General features: G+C 47.7%; 1 protein-coding gene across 4 annotated transcripts in view; it reads right to left on the bottom strand.

Moving 5' to 3' along the window:
• LOC100650416 (protein tiptop) overlaps positions 1–21,363 on the bottom strand; it is an 89,609-nt gene that overhangs the window by 37,820 nt on the left and 30,426 nt on the right. Inside the window, exon 1 of one of the 4 annotated variants that reach the window (XM_020866109.2) lies at positions 19,670–20,224. The exons of the other annotated variants lie outside the window; for them this stretch is intronic. The gene's annotated coding sequence lies outside the window, so the exon portion shown is untranslated. Of the gene's footprint in view, positions 1–19,669; positions 20,225–21,363 lie in introns of those variants that run through there. 4 annotated transcript variants of the gene reach the window in all.

The raw sequence follows: 21,363 nt of genomic DNA, 5'->3' as shown, positions 1-21,363 counted from the left end.
ATTGTAAAAAGCTCGATATATTTCCTTAAGTTAATACGATATTTTGAAAAGTTAAAGTACGCGATTAAATTGGAACGCACAAAAGATTCCGCTATGATTTCTAACATCTTCTTAGAGGCTTCCTACGAGACGTGTTCGAACACATTCACGAGTACCACGTAAACGTACAAGAGCGTCTAATAAATATTCCCAAGTCCCTACACACAAGTGTTACTTCGTCGCTCGTTCTTCGATAACACTTCGTGACCACTGTAATAACGCGGAAGGAAAAGATCGCTTTTCTGCATCAATCCCAACCATCGTTCTTCTCGATATACGATCGTTTGGAGAACTATCCACTGACCAACGCGTATAATACGAAAGTCGTAATAGATACGTATTACACACACGGACACATACACGCGGATTCCTGATGCAACAAACGTTTGACATACCGCCGTGTCATCGATTCGTCCTTTTGACGAAAGGAACGTGGAATTCGAAAAGTGGCGGTTACGATACTCGCGGTCGATACTCGCGAGGTTGCGGAGAAACGCTAGGGGTGGGCGAATGGCAAAGAAGAGACAGGAAAAGAGGGCGACGTTGAAGAAGCTTCGGAGGGACCCCAGATGGAATCGGTGCAGTTTGGAATATTGGAAAACGTCGAAACGTGCGAGAAATCGAAGCGGAGGGGTGAGAAGGGGAAGTGGAGGCGGCAGAGTGCGAGCAGGCCACTATTTATGACGCGTACGTGAATTCTTGGAACAGCGGGGATACCGCGTGTTCGTGTCACGGCGTCGCCGAAGAAAGAGAGCAACGGAGGTTCACCGGGGAGGGACTCGACTCCGGTGGAAAAGGGGCGACCAGCCTGCACCTCTGTTGTACGGTAAAAGAGCGAAGCCGAAGGAAGGCGCGCGACGAAGCGTATTCGTAGATTCGACGAATCTCGAGAATCGAACGTGTCCGACGTGGAAACGTCCGTCGTTCGCCAACTATAAAGGTATCGGAAGAGATAGAAGAGGCCGAGGCACGAGACAGGAGACAGGAGAGAAAAAAGCGAGGCTTCGATTGATTCATTGGACGCGCGTGCCTGGTTTCAAATCACCAGAATAGAATCCGTTGCCTTTGGAATGCCAGGCTCACGGCTAATCCATCGAGCGTCTTTATTGCTCTGCGACATTTATAAAACGCCGGAGAGACGAGGGCTCCCTGCGATCGCGCCCATTCGTCACCGATTATAAATCGTCAAGACACCCCTTTTTGTCGCTCCGTGTCGCCTATCCTTCTCGCGCCGAGCGTTCGCCCTTGTTTCGTACGGATGGTCGGTTCGGTCACGGTTTTCGTAATTTCTGCGTCGACCGCGGCGATCGCTTTCCAAAAATACGCGGCCACATAAGAATCGAGGAAAAATAACATTCTTTGCGCAGCCTCTTCGCGAAACAACTTACGACCGACGGATTCGTAAATTTCGAAAATACGAAAGGGAGGTGGTTTCCGGATAAGAGAAAAAGGGTGTGCCTGTTTTTTGTCGAGCTAAGGAAACTCTGGATCTTACGGCGGGCGATACGGTGTTTCAACGTAGCTACGAACAGAGAAGCAAGATGTATTTGTAACGAACGAGGACAGGTATGTTGTGTAGGTCTAGGCGGTCGAAGAGTAACGGAAGTAACCGTGAAAGCTTGATACGCCGCACCCCGTGTACCTCCCCTACGAGCGTATAGCGAAGATAAGGCTCGCTCGTTGCGTCGAAGCGTCCCTGAGCGACCGTCCTGAAACGTCGTGAACGTCTCGAAACGTATACCGATGCTTCGACCCGAGTCCCGTCCCCTATTCTTCCTTACGACCACCGATCTCGTTCTCCGGAGCATCGTCGACTCGCTGGCGTAATATCGTGCCTGCTCCTCTTGCCGCCGTTATGCCGAGTTTAGTTCGTCCATAGACGAACGGAAGCGAAAGCACGAGAGAGAAGGCAACGCACTCGTGAAATCCTGCCGTCCTCTTCGCTCTTACTCGTCGTATTGCCTTCTTACCAAACGAAAGAGAAGAGCGCAGAGGTATCGAGGATAACGTTCGCCAAGGAAAATAGAAACGTCGGTATATAGCCGTGGTCGGAAGCCCGTTTAATACTCGTCTCGATGGGCCAGGGTTTTCAGTAATTGGCAAGTTAAACAGCTCCCCGGTATGCACCTCTCTCTCTCTCTCTCTCTCTCTCTCTCTCTCTCTTTGTCGCGACTTCTTCTCTTTGTTCTTACCCTTCTCTCCACGCTTGCCTCGCCTTTCACGGCGAAACGCACTCTGCTCGGGCAACGCTCTCCGATACGCTGGAATTTTCTTATCGCCGAAATACTGTAATCCCTATGCGGGGAATAAGATGCTTTAATTAGACGGAGTCGGGCCGCGATCGATTTCGAGAAACTCGCCTCGAAAGAGTCGAAAATTGTCGGCCGAAACGAGCGAGAACTTTGCTCCGAGGAAATCGAAAATGATGGTAGTGCAAAAGGTGCGTTTCAAGTGGAAACGATGCAAGATAAAAAATAACGATACATCCTAATAAAGTACTCGCAGCTTGTCCGCTTGATGATTACCGATTGGCTGCGCGCTGTACGCGTGTCCCATTAGGTGAACCGAACCCGGTCGAAGCTTTCCTTTGGACAGGACCGGGCGAGTCGAAGCAAACTCGATTGGAAAGAGTGCGCGGAAGAGACGAAGAGCGAGAAGAGCAAGGAGAAAGAGAAGGAAAGAGAAGAAAGTACGGTAGAATGAAAAGAGATAGTGAAACCGAACGAGAGAGAGAGAGAGAGAGAGAGAGAAAGAGAGCAAATGGCGGCAAGAGGGGGCAAGGTAAGTAGGTATAAAGGAGCGTGACTGGACGTGAGTTCAATACGCGGCCCTCGAGCACAGCTGTCACTGACATCGCCGCAATTCGAAACTGACCACGACAGCTAACCTCCGTACCGGCGGACCACAACGGCGGAAACTTATACCAGCCTTCCGATTGATACGTCCTGGCCACTCACCATACGCCGAAGGGGACGGATTAGTTGGCGGATGGCAGCAGTCTCCTACTCTCTACTTCTACGTTCCATACTTTGGCCCTAGAGGTCTGCCTCTTCCTTCGCAGCGAATCGAAACGGCCAACGTTTGCACTTTCTGCTCTAAGTGGCATTACGCACTGTTGACCAGTCGTTGCTTGACCATTAGATTCCAGAAAATATATCACGAGTACGCGCTTTATCCTGACAATTAGCGATTTGGATAAACGCGAGCGTCACGCGACTAGAGCGACGAGCAACGAATACGAATTTTTGTCAAATTTTGCCATTTCTTCGGTCAGATGCTACACTCCCAATACGATGAAATTGGTATCGTAAAACGCTATGCGGGTTTATCTTCAGTTATCGTTGATCGAAAGTTAAACAATTGTATACGGTCGTTTGTCCCACGATTTTACGATTCTATTAAACGTAATTACGGATACACTCGTAAGAATTACGCGATACGGAGAATATCGTATTTGAAAAGATTGAAACGCATCGATGAAGCTAAAAATGGTATTCTTGTAATTTTCACGAAAGCACACTACTATTACTACGATAATTGCATCATCCAGTCGTCAAACTTGATGGATGGAAAATATTTGTTTTCCAAAATCGGCCTGACAAGTCGTCAGCGATCAACGTATGCACGAATTACCGCGCATAATACTAGCACGAGTCGTTGTGCACGAGTTGGAAGCATTCAGTTGGTTGGAAGTGGCGCTGGAAGAACGAGAAAACACGACGAGAGCGAGCACAGAGGGCAGCCGGCTGTTTAATAGGTGAACAGCAAATAAGAGGATTCGGAAATAGCGCAGTCATTGTGGGATCCCGCGAGCGAGAAAGCTTTGGGCCGCGGTAGGTAGTCATTTCTCGATTCATCGAGGAACGCGAAAGGCAGCTAGCTAATAAGGGCCGGTACGATAATAGCGAGCAGGAAAAAAGCTACGGAAAGAGAGGACGAAGGGAGAAAAGGAATGGATGGAACGGAGCGAATGGTCGAGGGACGAACGAAGAAGAAAACGAAGTCGGAGGTACTTGGAACGAAGACGGTCGATCCTTGGTGAGAAGGGCGAAGAGGTGATTGATGGAACGTCAGTCATGGTGCAGCCATCAATCTCCCGTACCTATACCTTTATTATTTATTATCCTTGCCGCTACGGATACTTTGCTTCAGGTACATCGTATTTCTCTTTTCCACCTATTCGTCGGTATAGCTCCGTCTCAGTTCGTCGCTACGCCCGATGCATCGGCGAAGCCCAAAGGCCGTCCAGTGACGAAGCAACCTTCCAGCTACGGATCGTCCACGCGTCTATACAACGCGATGCTGCGTGTACTCGCGTTCGCGAAATCGTCCCTCGCCCATCTTTCTGTAGCTATACGTCTCGATATTCATAGGCGGAAAATTTTGCAGAACTCTTTTTCGAACTCTGTTCGATCGTTGCTTGATCTCCGTCCAGGTGAAACGATTCGATTCTCAAGAAATAAGCGACACCGGCTTGCAGAGATTCATCGGTCGCGAGAACAAGTAACAAATGTATGAAATTTCTGGCAAAATCTAATATTCGCGTCTAATGTGGCAATCGAAAGCTTCGAGACCAACGTTCTTAACGCGAATATCTTTCGAGCAAACCACGTAACTGAATTTTATAAGGAGACAGCTTTGACGACACGCGATCCATCGACAATGTATCGAAGAAATGCAACTTGTCGCGTCTTTCTGCTCGCTCTTGCGATCGAAATTAGATCTGTTTCCGAATTTTCAACGCGGTAAAAGCAGCGCGAGCTATAGTCGCCGAGTATCGTCACCCTCTTCCTTTACAAACACGCACGTACGATTCTCGTACGTATGTGTAAGGACGAAACTCGCTGCGCTCTCGCCCCTGCTGCGTCACGAAACAAATGCGCTTTCAGCCAATCATCGTGGCCCGCCGTCCATAAGGATGATGATCACGATGACGATCACGATGACGCGGTGGAAGATGACTCGTCGCAGCTGTCAATCCACCGGGGCTACAGGCAAACCTCGAAACTTGGTTTCCACTCGGCTACGACCATTGAGCCTCGACTCGATCGAGCAAACGCTCGTCTTATACGAGACGAATAACATGAACACGCTTTCTATTTATTAGATCGTCCAATAAATTCGTATCGTTCATTTTTCTGCTATTTAGACGCTTTAGGCTGATTTCACACCGAGATACGAGTGTTACGCGTATGGCAGACTGCGTACGTATCGCGTGAACTTCGACATTTTTTTTTTTTTTTTTAAAGTTTCGTCCATCGTCTTCGTTGAAAAAGTATCGTTGTCAAGATACGCGGAACGAGTATCGCGAGATACGGCGTCTCGCGAGAATAGTCGTGCGAACGCTTCCATCGGTCTGCTATATTCGGTATCTATGATACGCGTATCTCCGCTATGAAACCAGTCATAGAACTTGGACGCGTTATTTTAGATTATTCGCACGGCATTGACTCGAATGTAAGACGCGGGAATAGTAGAAAAAAATTGCACAATAACCGGAAGACTCTAAATGCTTGCGATTCATTGATTTTCTCCTCACGAGTGCCTTCTCTAGACTGCACTTGATCTTGCAAGATTGATCATCTTGATCGCTCTATTCATAAAACACGTCATCAAGAGTATAAACTCACCGCGGCATAAACTTATCGAACGACCCAATACTGTCTGCTTTCTGCGACACTGCGTTGTCATCGTGGATATCTCCGAGACGAACGAAACCGATCGTTGTAAAATTGATTATTTCGAGATCGATCTGCCGAAGAGCGCGATTTTCCATCGGGCGTTCGCTCGAAAGCACGGGCGTCGCTCGATTCTTCGACGACAAACGTAAAAAAAGGAACAAAGAGGAGGGGGGCGTGCGCTAAGAAGGCGAAAGTCGAGGAGAAGGAGACGCGCAAAGGAAGGAAGGGTGGACGCATCAAGCAACAGGGGCGGAAAAGTTGACGGCTTAGACGTTTTAAATTTCTCGGGGCATTCGAGAAGGCATCGAGCAACTCGATCTTTCGAGCCGGACGCCGGAGATACCTGCACCTGAGCCTCTTACACGTTTTTTTTTCGACCTTTTCTTCTCTTCCAGAGCTAAACAGGTTGGCTACCCGCGGCCACACCAGGAAAACGCGCAGATCCGCCCGGACGAAATTTTACGCTGCTCTGGCCGCGACCAGCTAGCGCGCGTTCTATTGAAAAATCGCAAATACCGTTCCGATCGGTTCAAACAGACGCGACAACGTATTTTCCACGCGTACGTGTTCGTCGTTGGGATACTGCGTACCGACACACCGTAGACAGCAGGATGCAATGAATTTTTCACTATCTTCGCGCGGAAATAAATCGTATGCCGGGTTGCGGGTCGTTAATCGCTAACGCGGTTTAATACGCGGATCGACTATCGATAATTAACCGGCGACCAAGTACGCCAGGCGAGTCGGTGTTACTCATTAATATTTTAATTATTCACAATCCAGAGGCGCGCGTGCGGAGTTAACGATCGTGCGCGGACGGATTAGGATTTACATGATTTGAGGCAGGTCAAGACCGGGTACACGGACGAGCGTTGTAGGTATGCGTAGAAGTGGGCGAGAGCGGCGGCCACGGGCCTCTGCTTCATTCATAGTTAAACGCCGCTGTTTATGAACGGGAATACCTATTATGTAATGCATCGTCGGCAACAACGAGTCTTTTTATATCCGCCACGTGGCCGAACGCTGGATTACGCGTTCCTTCTGCCCAGTTCGAACACTTGCGAGCTACGCCGCAGGCTAATCGACGCCGATATCGACCGCTTCCGCGTCTTCGTTCGTCCAGTGGCTACCGGTCCTATCTTCGCCAACGATTCTCCTTGCATCTCGATTCACCGATCCGATGATTCCTTCGTCCGTGAATTAGTATTCGCATTCATAATTAACGTCCTATCGGGAAATATACGACGTTGTAACTTGCCACATGTTCAGCCTCGTAATGTGTATAGCGTTTGACTAACTCGACAAGCAGCGGTAATCGTCCAGCTATTAAATACTAATAACGCACGTACCTCCATCGATATATCGTTCGACAGGCCATCAAGAAATCGTGATATCGCTCCTCGTTACGATATTATCTTTTTAAGTTTGTATGTACGTTGGTATAACGCGTATTTTCCTATTGTGCGCAATGTGTATGTAACCTAACGTATTTTTCATCGACGCAAGAAACGCATAAATAATTGTTCTCAGTGCGGATTGGTTGTGGCTGTCGTCGAAACCAGAAAGCAAATTACCACGATCGATAATTCCATTTATAACGTCACGTATCCCGATGATGGAGTCGGAAGATGCGAAGACAGTGTGGAAGGTGTCGAGGGAAACCTGAATGCTGCGTAACAGAGTTGGACGAACACGCGTTAAGATCGATAAGACGAAAGAAAGAAAGACTCGTCGATTTGATTTCGTCATGGCGGAATCACTGTGCTGGTTTCCCAGCATCCAACTGCTAACGGACGAGCCAATTATTGTCATTTTCTCTTTCTCCGTGAACGGAACAAACGATATCCCTCGATCATAATTATCGATACTCGGACGATCGATACGTTCGAATTTACGAGGTCCTTGAAACGTAAACCGATCACCGATGCGTGGAAACGGGTTAATTGGAATCGTACTCGCGCGATCGATGAGAATCGATCGTGTCGATACGGGAACCCGTCGTCTTTCGCTCCCCTTCAACGGCGATCGATAAAATTCTGACGAATGGCATTCCGTGACGAGGCTATATAAGATCGTCCACGAAATTTCTCGCCGAAGAATCGGGGTTACACGGTCGACGAGCCGGTACCACGGAATCGTAAAACGGTCGACGAAAAAATTATTATTTGAGCGTGGCGATCGAACGTTCGTGACGATGCGATCTTCGTTAAACGTACTACGCAACGATAGACAAATTTCTCACAGTAGCTTTGATCGTTACAACGATGAAGATATTTTTTTTTTTCGATATTCTTATTATTTCGTTATAATTATTATAATTTAGTATTATTTAGTCGACGGACTGTAGCCTCGTGTGTGTCGTTATTAATACATATTTTCCTACTTTGTGTAGTTATTCTTATTCTAATGTATTTTTTCCTTCGCAACAAGAAATACACGAGTAAATATTCTCTGAGCAGATTGGCTGGATTTGTTGCCGGAGACAGAAAGCAAATTATGACGATTAATAATTCCATTCATAAAATCACATATTCTAACGATGAAAAATATGCTCCGTTCACATCCATTACGCCGCATTCAGGTTTCCGTTGACACTTTCAAGAGTGACTTTAGATTTGCTGACTCTATCATCGGGATATTGATGATTTTCTGAATTATTCATAAAAGAACAGACACGGAAAAGAGCAGAATTAATCGAACAAGATACGGATATGAAAGCGCGAGCGAAAAAGCTGGTACAGCAAGAATAGATCAATTTCGTTTTGTATTTATTGATCGATCCGAGGAAGAGATCGACTCGTTCGACGATATTATTCGCCAGGCTGTATAAAATGTCTGGCGTTTTAGAAGAATCTTTAGTCGATTACGTAGATCGGTAACGATCTTTTCCTCGAGAAACTTCTCAATGGTAGAAAAATATGATTATTTGAGGGAAAATGATTGAAACGACGCAGCGAGATTGTTCGAAGAAAATCGCGTCTCTAACGATTCTTTCCTACTTTCCTTAAACCGATGGAATTTTCTAAGAATAGAAAATGAACCAAAGAACGGAAGAAAGTTCAACAAGCTCTCGGCGATCAGTAACATCCGGCATATTAATATCCCGCAACGTTAACAACGATGCGAGCGTCGTGCCCGCCGTACGACGACGCAACGTTCGACGCACAGTCGATGTTCGCCGCTTGCCAGCGCGCCTATCGATCAACCTTGTCAAAAATAATCGATCGACTTGACGAGTCTCAACCAAATCCCTCGTGTCGACGAGCCAGACCGGACGTTAACGCGAACGTCCAGCCGGGCCGATCGGTCACGAATTTTCATTCCGCCCTAAAACGGAGTCCATCCGAGCTGTACGAAGCGAACGTAGATCCAGTAACGAGTACTGTGCGAGGCTGGGAAGGAAACTTGGCGAGATGGTACAGGGGCGAGAGGAATACACCGAACTTTGTACAACGTATAGGATACGTAGCGCGTGTAAAAATATTTTTTGGAAACGGAAGCGCGTCGAAACTTTAAATTTATCTAACGCGATATACGCGTCGGTCATCGTGTTCTACAAGTACCGGTCGCAATTCTTTTCTTTTTCTTTTGCACCAGGATAAGCTACTCTGTCATCGTCTTTCTGCTCGCTGGTCGAATCGTTATATTCGTAAGAAATGATAAAATGAGAATATATTAGGTTGTCGGAAAAGTTTCCTTCGTTTCATAAGGTGATGATAGACGAAGAATAATTTTTATATTTGTTTTATATTATTTTATTGAATTAGGTATGATCCATTTCCTTATATTTGTATTATTATATTCGTGCATAATTCAATAAATTAATATAAAACAAGAAATATTGTGCGTCTATTATTTCCTTAGAAAGAAACTTTCCGGACAACCTAATACGCATAATCTAACGGACAGGCGGAGAACGCTTGGGACGATAATACGCTACACGGGAAAAACGTTTGCAGGATCGAAGCGAGACGGAAACCCATTGCGACCGATAAAACGTTCCTTTCGTTCGAACGCCGCGTATTAAATTGGAAGATCAAGGTTGCACATTGTTGCGCCGATGTCTATCCCGCATTTACGTTTTCCTAGCCCGTGAATCCTACACAACCTGCTCGTTGAAAGGTCGATCGCTTCGAGCCTCGCTCGACTCCACCCAGACATCGTTCTCGCATCCTTCTCGTTTTGCAGCGTCGTTGATGTTGCACGTCTGCGACGGTGGCAACGACAACGACGACGAAGACGACAGCCCGACAACTTCTCGCGAAGGATCAGTGTCCTCGGACCAAGCAATGCCACTGCCACCCCTTCCCACTTTCTTCCCACGCAACGAACCGTGCCGAGCCGTGATTCACCGGTTTACACGCGACTTCGATACCGTTACACGCGTGTTGGCACAGACGGTACGCGCGTGCAGCTACAGAACCGAGAAACCGTGGTGTCGCCGCCTCACCGACAATAGACCGCGTTACGACGTGGTCGCTGTCGTTGCGAGATCCTAGCTCCTCCTCGGAATGCAGTTCGTCGTGTCGCGAGGGAACGCAGGATAAGGGGGAGAAGCTACGGATAGACAGAGAGGGAAGAGACAAGAGAGTGATCTACGTGCAAGTGGGTGGCACTCTCGGCACGTATGCACGGCGCTGACGTAACATGCACGATTATTATTCGCTGTTATCACCCGGTACCGTGTTTCACCTATAACGCGCACACGCTCGCTCCTTCCTCCAGCTACGACCATAATCTCTCGCCTTTCCTTCTTAACGCGCGAAACTCGCCAACCAATTCCACTCGCGTAAGTTTCTTCTCGAGTCCGTCTATGGTTCAGGCTCGACGCGGTTACGATTTTTTTGACGCTGGATCCGCGATTTGGATTCGCGTCGCGCGTTGCTACGATTCCTTGGGGACGATCCGCGCTACGGTCGAATCACGCGCAGTCAAGCAGCGGTCAACGTCGCTTACACGCGATTCGGTAACGGCGTTAACAATAGGCGGTTCCGGCGAGACGAATGAAAGTTGACGCGATCTGACCGTAGCCGTGATCGTTAATCCGAATCAAGTTTTAAGAGCTTCTCGTATATTGGATTATTAGCTCCTTAAGCGTGCAACAAAATTGAGGAAACCTACGCCTTTCTTCTGCTTCCAACGATAAAACCAAGAGGTAGATAATAACGTTCCGTTAAAACAAAGGCGGATGAAACTAGTTGCGAAATGAAAATCCTCGATCATGACATAACGTTGCAATACGACGATTAAAAATCGTACGGCGTGTGGTATGTTTTAAAACACGCAACGCGCGATCCGACGTGGCGGTACCTTTCCGTCAGTCATCTTTTTTCGTAGCCGCGTACAAAGCTCGAAAGCGACACAATTTCTGTGTGTTTTCGGTCGAAGAAACCGCGCCGATAACGCGCCTTACGCTTCACAGCTATTCTTAACCCGACGATGGTTCGACTATCCCTGGGCGAGTGCGCCGATCGCGACTCTCGAAAGGGCGAATTTCGTATTTGGTGGCGGTTCCGGTAGCGTGGAACGCGACGTTCGATCTCGAGGGGGATGATTCATCGAATGCCGTGTAGACGGAACGACTCGATCGCGTGCGAGAAGTAAGTAGCTGGTCTCGGTACGAGAGTACGGTGTAGGCTCGGCTCGATCCCGAAATTAAAGACGGTTCGTGTAACGGGTGGCGGTGAATCGTGGAGCAAAGTATGTAGGTACGGGCGCGGAGAATCATCAAGAATGATTTATGGCGCAGCCATCGCGGGGACACGCGCGCGCGTCGCCAACGCGATTCTCTCTGTCCGCGCATAGCAGAATACTTGTGTCCTGCGAAATCCGGAGAGCAACGACGCGAGTAATCTAACTGGTGATTCACGGTGGAATTTTTCCGCTCGTGGCAAGAGGCGAGAGAAAATTTATCGTCTATCGCGAATACATAAAGTACGTCGTTCGCGTTTCCGGACTTCTTCGAGCACTAACTGCGAGATATCATCTATTCGGGCCGCGATCGTCTACGTATCCACGGCGATGGATGCAACCGACCGAGCAAGCGGACCGCGAAAAAGTCGGTGAATTTTTCGAGCTGGCGACATTACGGCGAACAGAGAGTGCAGATAGAGAGAGGGGGAGAAACAAAGCCGAGCACCACGAGACTCTCTCTGTATATTTAGATGGTTGTGCAAGGAGAGTAAGTTACGAGCCGTCCGGCGACGTCAACTTGGCAGTTTCTTTGATCGATGCGGCGCCCGAAACGCTGCCGCAATCCCACGCGAGAAATTTCCGAAAAACTTCTGGAAAACCGCGAAGTCGCCAGCAATTATGTACGCGGTCGAACCGGAGAATACGAGATGAAACTATTGGCGAGAAGATTGTCTCGCGTCATAGAAGCTGGAACTTAGAACGACGAAGATTTAATCCTCGTTCGTTAATCGCTGTGTATAAATAAACTTCCTAAAATTTTGTCAACTTGGTCGAATTGAAACGAAAGGTGAAATAATAACGAAAGAAATATCGAGACGTTTCTTGAAATTCAGTTGGTTACGGATTTTATGAAACTCGATAATCCAAATCGACTAAAAGGAAATTGCGAATGAAATATCGCGTTAACGCAATCTTGGTCGTTTAATGGGTTAAAGAGGAAAATTTCGCTAGAGGCCCGCTCGGACCCAGTATCTGCCGCGTACGTAAAACCATCTGCCTTTCAAGGGTTATATAGGTAGCGTTAGTACGAGAAAAACGAGAGAACGGACTTTTGTACGATCGCGTTTAGTCGAATATCGTAGGAATAAAACCATACCGGTCGAATTATCGTATTTCACGCATCTGCCTTTGATAAACCATTAGCCGGGATCGTTGCGACCAACGCGGTAAAGAGACAAACTACCGTTCGTGTTAAATAGACAATTTATGAACTCGATGCTTACAACGGAAACGATACGATATCGTCGAACGAGCAGAGCCCGGTTTTCGATTGTTCGTCGATGCATCGCATTTCAGTCGACCTATCTTCGCGGTCAAACTCGTTATCGATAATTAAAAATTGTCAAACGCACTTTGGCCGAATCGACGCGTCACAACCCGCGCGGAATCCAGTTCGAAGTAGCCCGAGGGTCATCGCGAGTAAACCAAGGGAAAAGGGAGAGGGGCGGAGGGAACAAGTCGGTTATACATGACTGCACGATCATTAGCCACTGTATTATTATTCTCTGGATATTAATTGATTTTGAAAATACAATTTTCTGTGCGACCGATCAAAACGTTTCCCCTTGCCCCGTGTCCCTCTTGCTCTGTCCTCCTCTTTAGTCCCTCTTTGCTACGAATTCTCGCTTCGATCGTGTGTACGCGTGCTCATCCACCCAACATCGCAAACGTTTCGTTTTTGCTCTCTTGCCTTTGGCCTGTTTCCGCGATCATCGATACGCGGCTTGTGCACGCTCGCGAAATGATTAGGAAACGTTAACGAAGCAGGGCGAATCTTATTCGAACGGTCGTTGGCACGACGAAATTTTCCTGGTAATTATAACGCGTTCGATACGAGCACGAGTGTGCGTGAAAAATAAGTCGAAGATATAATACGATGAAACGTAGAATTGGGAAATTTGAAAACCGTAGCTATGTCGATGTCGCGCTTACTAGATCCAAACATTTCCATCTAGATACCCTAAATCGTATGTTATTCTCTCTAGCTAATAGTTTTTCGGACCGCATAGATCTTCGCCAGTGACGCGTTATTCGAGCGAGCGATCTACGAGGCGTTATCTTTATCCCAAATTTACTATAACTATGCTTTTTCACATATATTTCGGAAAAATTTTTTTCTCTAAATATCCGTATCGAGTAACTACCTGTCGTTGCAAATGCATGTATTTTAATGGGCCCATCCCAGAATATAAATAAACAGATAAATAAAATTTATTTAGTATACGTGGACGATCAGCAGCAGAACGAAAACAAGCGAAAACCTCGGGATAAGATTCCCCGTTTAAGGTGTCGTTTTCGAACAGAGTTTGAAGATATCCAGAAGATATCCAGAATTTGCCTGATAAACCCGTATTTGATAATTTCCTGTTTTCTTCGAAGTCCTTCCTTCAAGTAGAATCAGCAGCCTCGCTGATCGCGCTACGGACTTCTGCGACATGCGAAGCAAAGAATTGCATATACGTGAAAAGCTTGCGAGCGTTTGAAACCGCATCTCGTTGGAGGTCGCGCACGTGGACGGCCGAAGCAAAAACGTCAAAACGAGAAAGGTACGCATCGATCGTAATTCGAAGTGCAACGATAACCTTTCGTGGTCATTCGTTGCGCGGCACGATTGCACACACGCGCAATCGATGCGTAAAAATGGAAATCGAGCGAAATGGATTTGTCGGGACGAAAAAGCGGAGCGGGTAATCGCGCGGGGCAGAAAGAGAGACAGAGACGAGCGGACGGACGGATAGGCAGATAGATGGGCGAAGGGGGAAAGGAGACACGCAACGAGGGTGGAAAAGAGAAAGAGAACGGGAACAACCGAACCGCCGCAGGTCGCGGCAAATTAGCGCCATCACGGCTGGCTAATATTTTTTTGCGTTCACGGAGGGTGACGCTTTTTTCCTTTTTTCTCGATTTTTTCCCTCCTTTTTTTTTTTATTTTGTCGTTGAATTTGTTTCTTGAATGACGTATGTATCACGATAAAACCCATAGTACGTTCATCGAGTGGCATGATTTTGATCAAAGAGTTTTTTTTATCGTGAAATTTAACGAATAAATATTCGAAATGGTTCGCTGACCGCCACGCTCGCCAGTGTGTGTCTCTCCGCGCAAGACGAAGTCTCGCTGAAATTGGTGGAATAACCAGCGGTTCAAGGGTCCCGCGAAAGTTCGTAATCGGGTCGATATCGGTTCAAATATATCCTCCTTTTTTTTTTTTCTTTTTAACAGTTCCATTTCCGTCCACGAGTTACAGACACTTGCTAATTTTGCACGCGAGCTTCGATGAAACGGATCTCTAAAACGAGATGTTTAAAAGATTCTAAATAACATGGTTTAATACGATCGAATAATCATTTTCCGCGTAATTAACAGGTGCGAGTTGGTAGAACGTTTAAAGAAGCAAGAACGTTACGCGATATGCTAAAATGTACTCTAATCGACACAATACTAGTTATAAATAAATTGAGCAATTTACCACGGAGTTTTTATACGCGCGATTATATTCATAAAAATATGAACTTTCATAAATCAAGTTAATAAAGTTAGATCGACTTTGTAATTAGATACAATATAGATGTATTCATTAATGTATTTATGCGTTATCTTAAGTATATTAAACGATCCGTGACACACACGCCTTTTTGCATATAAATATTGATATTTCCACCTCCGAAAAGATTATTTTCCTAAAGAACGTCAATGAATAACAAAATAGAATTACTTTGTCGAAGATAAGTCAGATACAAATGGAATATTTACTCTGCGCAATATTTACATATAGTTGTTGGAATAGGTCGATAATATAGTCGAGGCAAGGTGTGTCGAAGTGCAGGCCATAAACAACAGACACATTTTAGGCCAGTGGGGTTGGTGCGGTAAGAAGAAGGGAAAGTCAGTTACCGTGCGTCGCTCGAGCAACGCACATCGTCTTTATATTACGCATAGGCGACCAACAAGTTATCGTACGATTGTTATTCGACAATGGCGAAAAATGAATTTCTCTCGCACGACCGAATAACGTTGCTAACTGTCGCGTAAACGATCGATCGCCGAAACGAAGCTTTCGGAAACGGGAATCAAAATTGGATTGGTCAGGAGTTCATTGATACCGAAAGGTAGATGAAGATGGGGCAAACGAGAGGAGAGGAGCAAAGGGAAGAAAGAGAAAGAAAAGGACCGACGTAGTTAAAAGGAAAGCTGGTAAAACGCTAAATACGAGCGAAAGGTTAGCGATCGTTCATTGAAACGTTAGGTGGTGAATCGGGTGCGGCGTCCCTTGACAGTTTACAGCCACCGGCCGCGCGTTCGTTTACCTCGGTAATAATCTCGTCTTTCTCCTCAAGATCCTTCGTATCTCTAGACGGATGGACGTTCGCCGTTTACGAGATCTTTACGATCGGGCGAGATTTAAATGTGCGCGTAAAGCTTGGCTGCACCGCCCCTTCAAACGTCACGGAGCAGGTACGAGCCCGTAAACAAACCGTCGAATCGTTTCTTCGACGTGCGAATCGATCGAATTTTTCTTTGCCACGTCCCAAAGCGAATATAAACGGCGTAAATGCGATCGAAACGAAAAATCGATCGAAAAAGCTCGCTTACGAAGATTCGCATTGGCGTTTATTTCTGTCTGTTTTTATCGACGGACAAAGTACATAGATGCGAGAACAGGTATAACGTAGTTGGCATGATTTCGAGTTTATTCCTAACGAGGATGTATCGAGGACTGGATGGAAAGCGCGACGAAGGGAAGAGGGGAGAAAGAAGAGGGGGGTGGCGGGAGACGCGGCAGGGCGAATGTGTGTGCAAATGCTCGATGGCGGGGTAAAAGAGAGAACGATGGACCGAGACGGGGAGACCAAGAGACCGAGAGACTGGGAAGTTGAAAGAGAGCCCCCGAAGGCCCGAATATCGATCTCATACATAATTAAATACCGACCCGGCGGAGCATCACAAAGAGAGCTTACTTCGGCTTTGATCTGCTGACAGACGGGGCCCGTCATCGCAGACTTCAATAGGCGCTACTGAATCGCGGGGGTGTGCTATTGACGCGGCACAGCTCCAACACGCCAGCTTCCAACTCCGGTTCGCGTTCCCGCGGCTGACTTCGGCCGCGTACTCCTACAAGCTGTATCTCCACGCTTGTTTACCGTTCTACACTTGTCGCCTACTCTCCTACGGCCATGCATTCCCTGCTACATATACGTATCGGGTAAATGTTCGTTCATCCGGCTGCGAACGCCAGCAAATACGTTATACGGATTAAAGATCGAGCGAAGCATGACTTTGCTGTGTTGACGTAGCGCGCGATTTAGCTGCTCTTCGGCTATCCTCTTGCATAATTGAACCACGTTAGATTGCTGTACGAGTTCTCTTCGTCGTGACAGATTTTCTACAAACACGATTTATAACGTCCATCTATATGGATGTCTTTCATCAAATTTGATTTTATACGGCGAAACTTGGTTCGCGCGATCTCGTCCGAGGACACACGGTTCGCGTGATACAAGTTTAGGCGATTCTCCTCGCCGCGATGTTTCGTTCTCGCGTTAGATGTTCACGTTCGGTTTTCGTTGTTGCTCGACGCCGCTTTTCTTTTCCGTATTCTTCTATCTTTCCGCGTAATTCGATATGCAGAATGGGCCACTTGGTGGCTAATCCGTCGATAACGATCGATAACGACGATACAAACACAGAAGTCTGTAATCCGTCGATTTACCGATATCGTTGGTTAATAAATTATTATACAAGGGGGTCATGATCTTCGAGATTGATTTCTTCGTTCGTCCGTTTTTACGATCTATCGCGGGACGCGAATAGAAGCATCTCGTTTTCACCTTTGGCAGAAGCAGAGGTTTATTGCCTAAATTTGCTACAACGATCGTCGATGTAAGAAAGCATATTCCTAATCGAACTTTAGAATGACGTGCGGGTTTTCCCGGACACAATGACGTCAGTAGTGTCAGTCACGCGTCAAGCGCAGCTCTGCAGAATTGACGTCTATTAAAAAATGCAGAAAGCCATTTCGATCGCGAAGTCGTCGAAACAATAGGAATCTCGCGCTCCCAAATTCAGAATGCTCGATTAAATAAACGCCTTATACCCTTGGTCCTTCGTTTCTCGACGGCTCACACATAGACTCGGCGAGTAAGTATATAATACGTGTCTCGAAAGCGTCTCACGGTGACAGGACGGATTTAATCGCGTCCAATGACGTCATTCTTGCTCGGTTTTAAGTCGATGAATTTTAACGGTGCGCCTCGCTCGAGAATATGTAAATACCAATTTATGACCAGTCAACTCGATATTTTTCGATGCAAACCATACACACTGATTTCGATCGCATCATTCTGTCGAACAAGGAACAAAGTATAGTCGTGGGCTCGAATCTCATTTTTATCTGAATCATCGTCGTCCATATTTTCCCCAACGTTCGATCGTCCAGCTATCCTTATTTTCTCAAACTTTCTACTCGTAAAATTCTACTTGTTAGACTCTATACGTATGATTTGTTCCTATATATTCGACCGTACGTTCGAACGTATTCGTCAAAATGACACTTTGCCACAGATCGAGCATCGGCTGTGACCATAATGACCTTAGTCACGCAGTCAACCGGACTTTTAAAACCAGAGATATAAAGTGCTGAGATCTATAACTGCTCCGATGACACATGGATAATTGTTACGATATCCTGTTTTCCAGCAGCATCCATCGTACGAGAGGCGCGTATTAACCAATATAAATAACTATAAGCAAAATCACCTCGATATACGATAACTTCTTTTAAACATTATCACGCGGTTAATGCGACGCATCGTCGTTTTAATCTATGGCAATAGAATTAGACGGTATACCGAGGTGGAATAGGCAGCGAGTTTAGTTTCGAACGAAATTTCGCGTAGATGAACTTTCTACGATCGTGTCTGTTCTACAATAGCGTCTTTCGCAGACACCTCTCCGATAGAGCAGATATTTCCCGAGAACCTGAAATCACAAACGCGTTTCGTCTGTCACGCACCCTACCGCGATCGTTTCTTTCATCTCGTCACTTGGCGATCGATGATTGGATCGACGATTGGGTTTAAAATCGGATGGAAAACGCTAAGGAATTAACGTGAAATCCAATGGTGCACGTAAATGTAAAGGTAAAAGTACGAAGCCTTCTTTGTCTAGCGGGACGATGATCGTGAGACGCAGCCTTAGACGATCGCAACGAGGAAAGCTATATGCGTCGACAGTTATCTCCGTCGCAAATCACGGTGCGTGCCACGTGGCAACGCGTCGAGCATCTCGGCAAACAACGATGGCACGTTTGTCGCGACGTAACCGCCGCGGCGCGCCGCGCGAACACCACGGCCGAGTTCGTCGCCGCTTGTCTGACCAGTGACGGGCCGATCCCCCTTCGCGTTCTCGCGTCTTAATCTCCTTCTCCGCGTCACCGACTCGAAACGCGTTTGTCAAACACATCAAAGACGACGAGAGTCGCTGCAACTCGTACGAATGGACGACGCACGTGTGAGTCACCGACTACTACGAACGATTTAAAAATTTGTACGTAAAAATGATTCGAGTTACTCGTCGATCGACGCGTTGTATATAGTGGAAGAGGAAGCGTGTACGAAGGTGCGTTGTGTACGGTTGTTTGTTCAAGCGTGGATATGTATCCGTTCGAGTAGGTCATGTGCTCCTGTGGGTGTATACCCTATACGTATATACGATGGAGGGAGAGAAGAGGCGAGGTGGGGGGCAGTTAAAAAGAGAAAAGTGGGAAACGACGAAGAGGAGCGAAAATCACAACGACACGCATGGACCGAAATAAAAAATTGAAACGCGATGCCACGCGGCTTTCGATCGATAATGGAAATCGATTCTCGGCGAGTCGAGCATCGACGTTGCTTTCGTCGAAGTCGAAGGGGGATGCACGTTAAGAATGGAGCACGGTCACGAGGGTTAAACGTAGAATCGCGCGTACTGGACGTTGGCGCGCAAAATAATATCCCCGCTGACCTTATTTACGAATCACGCCCTGGAAAGAGCGAGGAAGAATCGACTACCGTCTACCAGCGGTCAAGTTTGTAGGTTGGTCAGAGAGATACCGAATGTCGTAAGAGAAAGGAACGGGTGTCTCGGTTCCTTCGATCAACCAGTGGCTATACTCGACGCGAGGAGAGTTACGAAGAATGCCAAAAGGGAGCTGGGCCGAAAAGCGAAAGAAAAAGGCGAATACCAGGTTGGAGGATGGATACCGAGAAAACAGACTCACCGTGAAGTAGTGGTTCCAGTGCGCAGGAAACGTCAGTCCCGATGAGTCCTTCGCTCCGTGGCTACGTCAGGAGCGATTATCCTCGTTACTGGTATGGGCGAAGCAACGCGGCGCTTGGACGACGAGCATCGGAACTCGCGTGTCCTCCGTGATTCCCTCGACACCATATCACCGCGTCATCCTCACGGATGTTCCACCAACGCAAAGACAATAAAGACGCACCACTCACTCAACTGGCTCGGCGTTCGTCGAGCCGCCTGTCACTCCCTCGCAACGTTTCTTTCTGCGTTCGGGTTCGCGCGCGCCTCACCGACCATAATAACTATCTCATCGTCGCGCGACTTTCGTCACGGACCGATCGAACGTAATTTCCCGATGACCACGACACTATCGAAGACGGACGAACGAGCACTCGGGCACGGGACGAGTCACGATTTCGCGGTAACATGCATGACTTGCCGACGAAACGGAGCGAAAGCAAAGACCCTCCCACGACGACAGCACGTGGCGCACTGACGGCTCCGCGGTCATCTTCCCCACCTCTGCCCCCTCCACCTCACCGTCGCCGCCGCCGACGATGCACCCCCTACCCGCCCCGCCGCGGCCAGCCAACCCCTACCTCACCTTCCCCTATGCCATCCCCTCGCCCCTGGCCACGCTTCCCCGCCGATTCAGCTCCCCTCGCCTCTCCCCGCCCCTCTGCCTTGCTTCTCTGCACGCTTCTCCTGCCACCCTTCTCTCTCGCTCGCTCATTCTCTCTTTCTCTCTCTCTTTCTCTCTCTAGCTGGCTCGCTCGCCCTTTCTCTCTCTCTCTCTTTCTCTCTGCATACTCTCGTCCCATTCCGAGCCCCGCGCCAAACCGAGTATCTTTCCCCGTCTGACCCCTCACCCACCCTAACGTCCGTACCCCTCTACCCGCGGCCCTGACCTATCCCCACCCCTGCCACGCACCGGCTCGACGTATTTCTCTCCCCACTAGCGCCCCATTCCACCCACGCCCCCATCCCACTCTTGCCTGTTTCACGAAGGAGACTCTTTTCCTTGGTCTCGCGACTTCTTCTCCGTGTCTTTCCGTTTATCCTTTCTATCCCTGCTTTCCTACCCGCTCATCCCTTTCGCTCTACTCTTCTCCCCCGTCTTCTCACGCTGCTTTTCACCTTGCTCGGTTCATCCCCCCGGACATCCCCCACCGTATCACACGCTTCCTTTGTCTTTTCCATTTATTCCTTCGTCCGTTCGCCAGTCGATCCGACTCGTTCGTCGACTCGTATCGCTCTGTTCGAGCGTCTCGCTGGCCGGCATTTTTCTCATTAGTTTAGCTCGTAAGAGAATTACGATGTGATCGATCATTTTTATACTCGTACTCGCGCGTCTATACGTATATGCGACCGTGTGTTTTTATTCGCTTATATGGCCGAGGTGTTTCCTTCGAAGCTGGTTTGCGCCTTTCGGCGTGATACGCAGCGCGGATGGGGTGAATAACGCAGGACTAACGAGGTGCAGAGCAAGAGAGAGAGAGAGAGAGAGAGAAAGAGAGGTAGAGAGAGAGGTAGAGAGAGAGAGGGGGGGGACGTGCAAGAGAAGAGGGCCGAGTCAAAACTTTCCAGTCGACGTGGCCGCGGTGGCCCGTTGACGAGGAGGACAGCTATTTCTAGGTGAGAATTCCCAAGATCAGAAAAGAGTCACGGTGACGC

This window comes from Bombus terrestris, chromosome 13, assembly GCF_910591885.1.
Source record: "Bombus terrestris chromosome 13, iyBomTerr1.2, whole genome shotgun sequence".
NCBI classification, from domain to species: Eukaryota; Metazoa; Arthropoda; class Insecta; order Hymenoptera; family Apidae; genus Bombus; species Bombus terrestris.
Note: the sequence above shows the minus strand (reverse complement) of the source record. Positions and strands in the feature narration are given on the sequence as shown.